General features: G+C 40.5%; 1 pseudogene; it reads right to left on the bottom strand.

Annotated features, from left to right (window-relative positions):
- Nucleotides 1-12461, bottom strand: part of LOC141740500 (spermatogenesis-associated protein 7 homolog) — a 38461-nt pseudogene that overhangs the window by 14833 nt on the left and 11167 nt on the right.

Raw genomic sequence — 12461 nt, 5'->3', positions numbered from 1 at the left:
ATCCCTTACTTTTAAGAGCACTAAAATTTACTAAATGAATCCCCCATTCATCTTAAAAACCCAGGTGACTAGTGGAGTGCAGTCTTATATGGCATGCCACAGTACTGACCGTAGGCTGGGTGATCAGCACTTTGCCTGGATGTTTCTGGCCTCCAAGTTATTATTTGGATGGAGTGAAAGGTTGTAAATCAATCAAAAGCTGAAATGACCGCTTGAAATGTTACAAGGGCAGCAAGATGTCACTCAAGTAAGAGAAAGCTCTGCTTTCAGAAGAACAGATTTGTGTTGGAATACACTGTTTTTCACATTGCATAACACCTCATTTGTGTTTCTCAGAGACCAGTTACTTTAGCTGTTCCTATGTTATTCACAGAAGTCTCGACCCTATCTAACCACTCATGCTAGATTTCTCAATTGCAATCTTAGTGACTTCTCACAAGATGATTTAATGTTTTGGTTTTGCTCTTAACATATATGCACCAAAGGCGATCATTCCATTATCCATCTCCTTTTCACACAACCAGGACAACTTTTGTGTATGAACAGTGGGCTCCATTCTTTTTATTTGTTACAAACTGGGTACACCAACCTCAACTGGCCGCTGAGAAAAGTGACCTGAATGTGATCTCACACATGTATCTTCTAAAAATCTGAAAGATTAAAAGCACAGTGAAAACCAGTTAAGCTTAAAATGATGTGTTTGAAAGGAAAATTGCTTTTGTTTTAGCACTGATGTATAAACAAACTGAGTAAGTACCTGTGCAATTCTCTTTTCTTTTCATTATTGATGTCTGCTGATTTAACTGCTGGTCTGCCAGGGGAGGAGCTCTTTTTTTTGGTAGGAGGATTATAACACCTATGTTTCACAAGAAAAGATTGGTGTGATGTCTTTAAGATTTGAGGGGTAAAACACTGCTTCTTTTCTGTGAAGTAAGTTGAATGTTTGTCAAGGAGGTCCCCAGAATATGTTTTATTACAAGAGTTTTGAAATGCCTTCTTCCTGTTGCGACTGCCTAAACTCATGCGAGACTGCAGAAGTGGTGAAGCAGAAGATCTGTCTGTACTAGAGTTGTGAACAGGATTCTGAGACAAAGCATGCTGAGCAGTATTTTGGATAATCTTTGTTGCAGTAGGAGCTGGCATCAGAGTCCCTGAGGTGAGCTTCTGAAAAGATACAGAGGGGGGCTGCTCTCTCTTTGTCCCGGAAAAGTTGTTCCGACCAGATGTCAAATATAGATGACCATTTTCCCACAGTGACCACCTCGCCTGTAAGTTAAAGAACAAACTGACAGAAAAATCGCAAAAGCGAAGACACTGAAGACAATGTCTCCTACAAATTCATTCACAAAGGAGGAATTTGAAGAAACTGTTTTCAAACTGTCTCAAGCGGTCTAAATTACTTGCCGAGTTTTGGGAACTGCAGTTAGGAGTAAAGCCACCCTGCCACTGTGCCAGAGCTAATTAATGACTCCCTTTTCAAGTTTCTTTTTCCTTCCTTCTCTTTAGAAGGTTGAGGTTGCTAATGAGAAGTAGTCTTGGGAAATTACAGAAAACCCATTTTGCTTGCCAGGGCCCACAGAGGGAGAATGTGAGATTTTTTTCTTCCTTGGACGTTGTGCGTTCTCATCTATGGAACTGATGTCTCAGTGGCAATCTCACAGCCCTTCTTCAATGGCATCTTCTATTCTCTCTCCTTGTATGCACATGCATCTTATGAATTTGAAGTCAAACAGAACCACTGTTATCCTCATAAATACCATAGGTAAAATTGTGGCCTATCATTTTGCTATTTCTCTCAGTGGGAGCAAGATTTTAAAAAACAAAACAGTGTGCATATTTGAATTGGATGACATTCTTTATAAACAGTATCACTGGTAATCTAGTGGTAAAGCCACTATAATTCCCAACAAATAGAAAGTTTTATAATCTAAATATAGTCTGCTGAGGAATTTTTGCCCCAGAGAGACTCTGGATTATGGTAGAATGAAATGTTTTGCAAGACTTTGTCTACTGAGGTGAGGTCCACTGGCAGAATTTGGTCTACTCACACTAGTATGAGGTTGTACAGTTTCTGGTATCTGGCAGAACATATAGAATTAGGATTAATTACTTTAGGGTCTTGCTTTTACAAGTCAATACCATCCCGAAGTTTAGAGGATACTGTAAAAAAAGTTTTTGCATTGTGTTCAGTGGGAACACTAAGAAAATCATTGGGATTTAGTTCTCTTGAAAATATCATGTACAGAAATCATCCTAATAAGAATGTTGTCACACACATCAGCAAATTATTTTACTCCATTCACCCATTTTTCTTTTTTCTGGGCACCCATGTAATACTTTGTTAAAAATTCTAATTACATTTGCCAAAGGAGGAAAGAGAACGCATGTGGGTTTGTGAGTGGCATGTGCACGTTCATGCTGTCAGTGCAGGGACACATGTTAGTCATGTACATGCTGTCATGACATGGGTACCTGTCATGGTAGGCCATGTGGGGATAGCAACGGCAAAACTGAGTATCAAATATTATCTCTGTCTGACTAGACTATAAAAAGCCACATTGAATAAACCTGCATTTAACTGCTGTGCTACAGGCACTCCCCGGCACTTCAGAGTACCCATAACTAAAGGAAAACTCGTCTCTCACGCGACTCAGCACTACTAGCTGTGTGACAGGTCCTACGTGGTCAGAATATCACATACCTTCTGCTGGCTTGGAGAAACACTTCTGGACTTGAACGGTGAGGCAGGAAGACCATGTACAAGATCCTTCTTACATTTCTCAAGAGCTTGAATTAGTCTGTCTCTTTTCTGCTGATCCTTGTCTGTACATGTAAATATGTAAACACAACCCTTTGCAGTTTAATCAACGGTCAAGTCATAGAGTATCACTCTTCATTCTTCTTTTTGCCACTGTTCTGTCTCTTCCTCTTAATACCAGGTGGCAGACAGAGAAGACAATCACTCTGCCATTTACAGCGGGCGCTTGCTGCTTCCATGCTCAGCGCACATCTGAATTTGAAATAAGTGCAAGCCAGGACTCCGTTACATCACTCACATGGTAAGTCAGGAGCTACTGGAGGGATAAGAGAGTGTGGCAACACTTTGTTTCCACTTCCTGTGCACTCTTTCCCCTATCCTAGACAGAAGCTGAGTCAGTCAAGTCAGGATTCAAGTCTACGTACTAAAGAGTGGAGTGACTAACATCAGGCTGCCACTGTGGTCTGTGCAGACTGTAATGCCAAAAAAGTGCAGGTTCTATATTGGTCAAACTCAGGCTGAAAAGAATAGCGTGACACTTCTGCTAGCATCTCGCACACAAAAAGGACAGAAACAGACATAGCCCTTTGGATCTTCCGATCTTACTGAAAATATGCAAGTGAGAGTAGAAACAAGAATACTTATTCTCATAATATGCATTATTGCTATATATCATATTATATATTTTTATATCTATTATATATTAATTATTATAAAATAATAATAAGAATACATAGGAATAAGAAGGGGATATGAGTTACCCAAGACCACAGAGGCTCACAGGGGCATATTCATGGATAATACAAAGCCTCTCACAATTCGCCATCTTTTGTCAGAACCTTGCCTTTAGCAATGCAAACAAGAATGATGCATGACCGTTTTACCTGCCATGTTCCTTCCAAGCATAGCTCTGAGAAAAGGGATATGGATTGTGATGTGCAACACCGCCTTTCTCTTTGTAGATCGTGTTTAAAAAATAATAGCCCTAACAGTTCTAGCTGAAACTAAGGATTCACACACAAAATATTGATAAAGTCGTGTCCACTGAGGTCCCGCAAGCTGCATATGGTTCTTTTGGCTTGAAAAATGCAGTTCTGTGAGAATTTCCTTGTCCTGTGGAGCTCTGGCACATGGTGGCATGTGCCAGTACTGCCAGGAAGGCCGAGAGAGAGACGTGCTCTGCTCCTTCCCCTCTGGGTGCAGCTGCAGAGACTCCTCAAACAGGTAATTCTAGAGGGTTAGCAAGGCTTCAGGTGGGCTGCTGAAATGTCACTTCTGGCTGTGTGGCATTACTGAGAATAATATTGACTTATTCCTGACAAAGCGAACAATTGGTTCTTGATTAGCCTAGGGTCTCCTTGCCCCCTCACACTGCTATTGTGGCAATGTACTAGAATTTATGCTCACAATTACCTGCAAGTTTTTTGCTAATAAGAAGCAAGTCCTCCTCCTCCAAAGTGGTGTAATTGCAGCGCGTCTCACTGGTAATGTGACAGAATAATGCTTAAAACCCAGCAAAGCAGCACTTACTGCATATTTCCTTTTGAGGGGGAAATGCACTGGCCTGAATTTAGTATTGCACATTTCTCAATTAGCAGAAGGGTTACAGGGTTTTAGTTAGTCTTAAAGAAAGTAATATTTCTTTCAGAAAAGGAATAGATGAGACTTTTTTTTTAAAAAAAAAAACACCCCGACACTTAGATACTGCACTAAATGGTTGGCTCCCCTGAAGTTTGGGATGGCTCTTGTATGGGGCACACCATCTCTTGACAGTTCCCCTGTAAGGTGGCCTCAAGGCTGCGGCTTGGTCATTGAAAAAAAACAGACTTCATTAACAGCTAAACCCGATATATCGTCCCCTGAGACATGTTATCTGGCTTTCCAGTCTTGCATGGACATGAGTTCATAGCATCATCCTATTAAGAAAAACATGTTGACAATGCTAAATCCTATTTGGATGACTGGGAAGCAGGATTATACAACTCACTGGAACAAATAACAAAATGTACTTGCTCAATCGCATTCACGCAGAGATTAATACCTTCCCCTTTTATCTAGGTTTGTACAGTGCCCAATCAAAGTAACCCCCAGTTCCGATTAAGGACTGCATTCTGCAATCATATGAAAAATAACAGACAAGGCAGCTTGCTCTAATGTCTGTGCAACAGTACCGCCAGCCAGGCTTCTTTCATGGCAGTGCCCATGACTTGCGAGGCCTCGGGAAAAAGTGACGTCTGTGCCTCTCCTCTCTTCTGCGTGTGCCGTCTGTCTGTGCACAGGTGGGGCTGCACAACAACTGTCTACCCGAGTCTTCAGCAAGCCTTGCCAAGGACAAGAAAATAAAATGTTCCAGGTCAAAGAGCCACAGGTTTTTAACAGACTTTGTCTTGTATTTCACTGATATTTTTACTATAAATACAGGTTATAAATATGCCACGTGGCATTAAGCCTATTCAAACAAGTGCTATTCCACTGCATTAGAGTTTTATGTTTTGATTAGTTAGCAAAAACTCCTGGGCCAGAATGTCTCATAGCAGTTCTCCTTCCCCTTCGCTGACAGACGCCAGGTTTCACTGCCCAGACTGTCAGGTTTTGTATGTGCCTCGGACACGTGAGACGGGCTGAGGGGTCCTGCAGCACATCCTGGTTTGCTGACACGTCTGCTGGGGGATTTACTTGCCTCCCCACCTTCTAGCCCTGCTCTCTCCAGTTTCTCTTTCCTCGCTACTATTTTTTTTCTCATTCACGTTTTTTCCTACGCCCTTTCTCATGATTCCAGGGCTGCTGAGTCGAGTCTCTCCAGCTCCCAGTGCCCATCGGCTTCCAGCAGTGCTCCGGGCTGCTTCCTTTCGAAGCCTCTCCCCTCCTACACTTCTCTTCCTAAAATGACCTCGCCCCGTGGTGACCTGGCACGCTCCCCAGATGCATGAATGAAAGAGCTGAGAGTGGAAGTCATTCTTAGGTTTTCCGGTCACGCGTTTGGCTTTCACACGTACTCCTTACAGTTCTGCTTGACAGTCAGCTGCCACCCTGCCACGCAGAGCAGCCTGGCCCGGCATCACGGGATGCTCCTCAGCAAGAGCTGCGTAAGGAGAAAAGGATCGGCTGCCCCTTCTGCCTTTCTCCAAATACTTTTAAATAACAAATAGTAATGACCAAGTAAAAGAAAATAACATGTAAACGTTGTCTGCCAAATGATAGGTGTTTGGGGTTTTTTCTTTTTTTTTCTTTTTTTTTTTTTAAGAAAAGCAAAAATTAGACATCCCTTGCCTTCTGATCTCATGTCCTAGCCGAAGTGTTTAAGAACTGGCTGTAGTTCACGGTTAAAACCATAACTGGGAATAATTAACTCGGGGGGTGGGGGGGTGGGGGGGGCAGACAAGGTTTCACCTATAGAAGCATATAATGATTCAGTGTGTCACCTGAATCCTCTCCGGACTTGACTATTTTTATTCCTGCAACAGCCAGTATCTTTTGACTACCTTTTTGCTGCTTCCCAGGGAATAGAATCATGTGGTACAGACAGTGCAGCAGTTATTTAGGCAAATGTATTCAACAGCCTTTCTGTTAAGCTCATTTATTTGTTAATTTATCATCCTTCCTACTGTGGCAAATGTTAATCTATCAGTGCTACTGTACAATTTCACTGGTACTTGTACTGGTATCTGGTACTTGTCGATGAGACAAAAGTACAGAATATAAAAGAGATTTAGTTGAAATCTTGTCCTTTGAAAAACACAGGAAGATTCAGATATTATAGCCCCCACTCTCTTTTCCTGGCAGTTCTCGTTGCTTGCCAGGAAATAAAACCTCTTGTCTCTCCTTCACTGCTGTGTGAAAGGCCCGTGTACAAAATGAACGGACACAAACTTACTTGATATAATAGAAGCAGTTTAGCTGATAATATTCGTCAATTGCAATGAAAGAAACTAAACAGCCTCTTTTTTTTTTTTTTTTTTTTAAATCTAGTGCCTTTCAGTTCTACTTATCTTAAAGAGTAAAAAGAGCTGGCAAACACCTTAGACTGATTCCACAGCTGCCACTTAAAACAGAAGGTCATTTGGTTATTTTCAGGTCTAAGACAGAACATTATGGTCCAAGTATGAACATGGGATATAAAGCTGGAACAGGCTTCCCCGAAGTTGTTTACCAGATGTTACAAAACTCAGTGATTATAGTTAGAAATAGAATCCACACCTTGGCTCATGCCTTCATTTTTGGCTCACAGTGGGAGTTCTGGTTTAATTCCTACCAAGTGTTTTAAAAGAGTTGGCTGATGTTTAACTCCTGATGAGTTTTGAAAGAAGGAGGAAGTTTTCAAAGGACCGGGGGGGAAAAGAAGAGCAAAAGTGGTAAATGAACTCCAGTCTGATATCAGCCCTGAGCATAACAACTGAATGGCTGTTAAAAGACTCAGTTAAAGTAAATAATGTGAGCAACGCCAATCAAAAAGGTTTTTTAAAAAAATCACCGCGTTAACTTGATAAGAAAAAAAAGAGAAATTCGGATTGTGGTTGTGTAAGATAAAGGTTTTGGTTTAAAAGACTTCTGTAAGCTGCCTGGCTTTGTTCTGCATGACATTTTGACTAAGCTATTAGAACACTTACAAAATTACATGTGTTTACAAAATGGCTAACTGGCAGATCTGAAAATGTAATTAGAAGTGAGGACTCCTTGCAAGGCAGGTGCTTCTAATGCAAGGATCATTTTTCATATTATATTATTAATTTATTTCAGTTATCTGAAAGAAAACATAAAATCATTCCTCATAAAGCTTGAACAACTACAGTTGGGGAACTCATGAATAATAGAGGTGTGGTTTGCTGTGACACAGTGACCGGCATTGCTCAATGAGGCGCATGTGGGCAGGCAGTGTACTTTTCAGCATGGATAACGGAACAACTCCGTTCAGAAAATGCAGGCTCTAACTTAAAGAAGGTGAGTCTTATCTGGGAATCAGTGTCGCTGAAAAACATTTGTACCTTCTCCTAGACAAACAGCTGCCTGTAATTTCCCACAGCGACAGTGTAGCCAAAAGTAGCGTAATACCATTGCCTATAAAAAGTGGAAATCTCAAGAGTAAGTACAGTGAGCCTTTACTGCATTTTCCTTTGACAGGTGGATGGCTGCGGCTGGAATTAGAATTTTACTGCTCTAAACCTTTACTACTCAAAAATTGGGAAGGATGCAGAGAAGATCTGTAAGAATGATGATGTCTGGAAAACATTCTTCGTGGGGACAGATTTAAGGAGCTGAATGTATTTAGTTCCTCAAAAGGATGGTTAAGAAGTAACTTTATTCCAGCTTATAAACACCTATAGACAGAACAGAAATTAAACAACACAATTTGTCAAGCAAAGATTTACCAAGGCTGGACAAATGAATCCTAAAAGAAAGGCATATGTTCCTCATAGCAAGGTAAGTTAGCCTTTGGAACCGTTTAACGAGAAGTGGGATGTAAATAAATACGGTTTGGACATACTCGTAAACCCTTCCTGCCAACTCTGTAAAACAGCAATGAAGAGAGAAGGCTTAGGGAAAAAACAGGCTATATAACAACAGTCAATTCTTGCCGTGTCTGTGAAACTCTGAGACATGTGCCAGTCACCATGGATCACCCATCAACTTATCTCAAATTTCATTTTTTCTCAGTTTTTGCTGCTATTGTTAACCGATGTAATCTCAGATTTTGGGTCAGTGCAATACAAAGGGATACAAAGACAGTTGCTCCTGATGTTCACGTCTATGGGCCAAATGTTGCAGTTTGCACTGGTAATAATTTATCTGGTGTGGGGATTGCTTGTTTTGGCATTTCAGAGCAAACAAGACCGTTCCTTCAGCAGAAAACAGTGGTAAGTGAGGCTCAAGGGCTTAGATTTGATTTCAGATGCTCTTTGCCATGCTAGATATCACTATGAAAAGCCTAAATTGGCACATTAATCTACAGCGTGTGGATGTTTTTTAAGCCCCAAGCTCTGTTTTCGATATTTAAATGCCACAATACTAGCAAGTGATGGATAACAACGATTTTATAGGGGAAGAAAATTCTCTGAAATGGCAGATATATTCGGTAAACATTGCTAAGCGACACTGCCTGTTGTTGTTTGCCATCTTGTTTTCTAATCCCGTGCCAAATTCTGCCCATTTTGCGAATGTTAGTGCTCACGCTGACGTTAACAGAAATTTCCCCAGGAGGAAGGCAAGAAGGAATTGTCTCTCCATAACAAACCACCCAATCCAGCAATTCTGAATTGCTTGAAATCTTTGGCCGTAACCCACGTCTGCTGTGACTAGTTCTGCCTTACTAACAAATTCATGGACATCAAAGGAGCTGGCAGAACTTGACACAGTTCCTTCATAGACCACATCAAAATAAAGAAAGAACATGCTCTCTTCTCTTAATTGAGCAAAGACAAGATTTGGCATTTGTTTTACTTGCCTAGGGGAAGTAGTCTTTTTTTCTTAATCTTTTAGTGCATATAGATAAGATATAGTCAAAAGGTGAGGTTCACAGTTCTGTAACTACCACCCGCTCTTAACCTCTAAATATTCACAACTTCCTCCATAAGCAAATAAGAGCAAACTGACACTTAATGCATCTCCCTTTCTTGCAGCCTGTTTCTCATCTAAAGCATTTGTCAGCACATTTCTGATACAAAAGGCCACATCTCCCTCCCTCTCGTCAGTTCAGTTTTACAATGGTAATTTACACTGTGAAAAGACGGTCCAAGAAAAGGATAGATCCAGCATCATTGCTTTTGATTTTTTAAGATTCTGATCTCTTAAGCTACTAAAAATTGGTAAGACTTCTTTAGCTAAGCTACGGATTTTCATCTCTAACATGAAGCCAACAGGCAGCAGGTGGAGGGATGCTCAATTGTTGACTCTGCTTTATGCCAAAGAGTGATCAAGAACTTCTTTCTAGAATTTCTATTACTTTGGCAAACAAAATTTCCTATAGCAATGTCACTTGTTATTTGAACTGATTCTGTATTTTGTGGTGAAAAGACATTGCTGGAAAGGCCAGAAGTCATAACATCTGTCTGCAGATCACTGACAGGAACGTAACAAGCCTCTAGAGGGATAATGGCACTTTTTTTTTATACTGATACTGTACAGAGGCGTTCAAGCAGGAAGGGAATTCTAAAAGTACAACAGAAATGTCAAGATAATTCATCCCTGTTTAAAGTACTGAATGATTGCTGACATAAGCTGTTTTCTCCTTTGGCAGCGGAGTGGAAACGTAAAGTTAAAACAGTCAGTGCACAATGGTTATGGCAAGACTTCTGCTCTCTGCATCCTCCAGTAGCTCCCACTACCTTCTTCCTCCCCTTTTACAAATACTCCTTTCAACAGCGCTGACTCTGAAATTGATGGCAAGGATGGTTTTGTGATTAAAGCACTGTGGTAGGACTTAGAAAACTATCATTTAATTCCCAGCTCTACAACAGGCACCAGGGTGATCACAGGTATGTTAATTAATCTCTGGTTCTTAATCTCCTCCCTGTAAAAGAGGACGATAGCATACATTTACTCTGTTCTAGCTGGCGCATCATTTTGAGCAGATATCCCCAAAAGGTGATCTATGGTAGCAGTGGCTACCATAAGGGAACTCAGATCCCAAATGGAGCTGCTAGCATAGCATAGGATTCGAAGTGTAAGAAGAATTTATGAGCCAGACTAGTTGTTTAATCATTGATAGCTGAATGACGCAGTGTAGTCATACATTTGATATTCCCTTCATTGCAGCTCCCTTGTAACAGTGATATACACATTTATTTTTTACAGACTGCAAAATTTATTATTAAAAATCATGTTGCTAACGCTCCATAAACTTACAATGATAGAAAATTGATGTTTGCATATATAAACACATTAATTTCCACTGATAACTAAATGATGCTTTCAATTGCCCAAGATTAGTGACAGCTAAGATTCCACATCTGTAAGGATAAAATTATGTTTATATATAATTGACTGTATAGATTATTCACACGAACTGTAGATAAAATGCTGCAATTTTGTATGTCTTTGAACTGTCTGGAGGAACAACTTGTTCTTTTTCACAGGTGTTACGGTATTGAAAGTTGCAAAGCAACTTCATTTTAAACTGGTTAAACCTGAATGGAAATTATTATTTTGACTAATGTCTGTCTCATGCAGAGAATTAGAAAGGGAAAAACACAGGTTATAAAAAGACCACTGTATGCCATATCTAAGCATTTAAGTACTCTGCTGGTACACAGAAAAATATAATTCTTCTTAAAGAAAGCTACTATTCCTTTTTCCAATTACTAAAGCATGTGTTGCTGCACACCCTTGTATGTACTTTTGGCTTTCATACTTATAAAAATCAGTCACAGCACATGGAGCAATTATATGATCAATACACCATAAAAGGTGAACGAGCAACAGTCACGTGGCCTCAGGTACTTACATATAATATTGCTTGTAATTCCTTTTGGGTAAATGTATATATAGATTGTACTCCTAAAAGTGCAAGGGAATTGTACAAAATGTACAATGGATCTTGCTACTGTAAGTAGTTGACCTTGGCTTGGTAATCAAATCAGAGCTCAACAGAGAAGGAATGGCTTTGTCTTAAGACCAAGAACATGGAGACCTGAAGGTGTGCCCAGAGAGCCAGATTTACTCTAGGTATTCCTTCAGGAGATTCTTTAACTTGGGTAGAGAGAGCCTGAAGCACCTGACCACTTCCTACCGCAGCTTCACCGTGCTGGTGTGCTTATTTTGCTGGACCACCACCCAATACTCTGCTAATGGAAGCACAGCAGATACTGCAAAACTAGGAGAAAAACAATACACAAGAGCAGGCCTTGGTGGAGTCACTCTCATTCCTGGAATGGAAGAGAAGGAAGAGAATTAGGGCAGGGTGCCCGGGACCACCGCACTTCCCTGGAGTGGTGGAGTGATTCCGTGATGGAGCCAAAGAGCTGAGCTTTAGCAAGGGATTTTCAGAACTGCAGGACCAACTAACGATTTGGGTGGCTCATTTTCCTGTATGAAGTGTGGGTTACCTTTATGGATTCCCCTGTTAAGGGCTGGTTTTGATTAATATTTCATGAGTGTTAAGTTTTTCCTAGTTTCCTGCCAGCTCATCTGGGACAGCTTCATATGTGCATCAGCCAAGGTTTCTGCTCCTCTAACGGAGCTGATCAGCCTCAGGAGATCTGACTCAAACTTGGGCTCTGTGAAGCTGGGGCAGAGCATCATAATATCATGGAAATACTGGTTGGAGGAGACTTCTAGAGCTGGTCATGGGAACGCTATCTCATGCTTCCAAGGTCAAAGAATGTTCAGATGCTTATTATTAATTAATTGTTAATTATTAATCCCTAATAACTGAGAAATTTGGAGGACTTCCTGGGTGCCACAGGTAAGTTTAAGTTTCAAGCTCAATGCTGTACAAATAAACAAAATATCTGATTTAAAAAAAAATAATTTTGAATTTTCTTCTTTGTTGGAATAGAAACAATGCCTCATAATGGATTTTTTTTTTTCCCCAGAAACTTCATATTTCAATTGGAACAGAAATTCTTCTTTTTGATTGCTAAGACATGCTTCTGAAACCTGGTCACTGGCATGTTCTACAGAACACCTTATGCTCTTTCCATATTCATCAGACACTCTTTCTAGCAAACTTGGCTTCTGCTGAGAGTAAGAAATGTAAACATCCTCCTAG

This window comes from Larus michahellis, chromosome 3 (genome assembly GCF_964199755.1).
Source record: "Larus michahellis chromosome 3, bLarMic1.1, whole genome shotgun sequence".
Lineage (NCBI taxonomy): Eukaryota > Metazoa > Chordata > Aves > Charadriiformes > Laridae > Larus > Larus michahellis.
The sequence above is the reverse complement of the archived record's forward strand: the minus strand, read 5'-3'. Positions and strand labels throughout refer to the sequence as shown.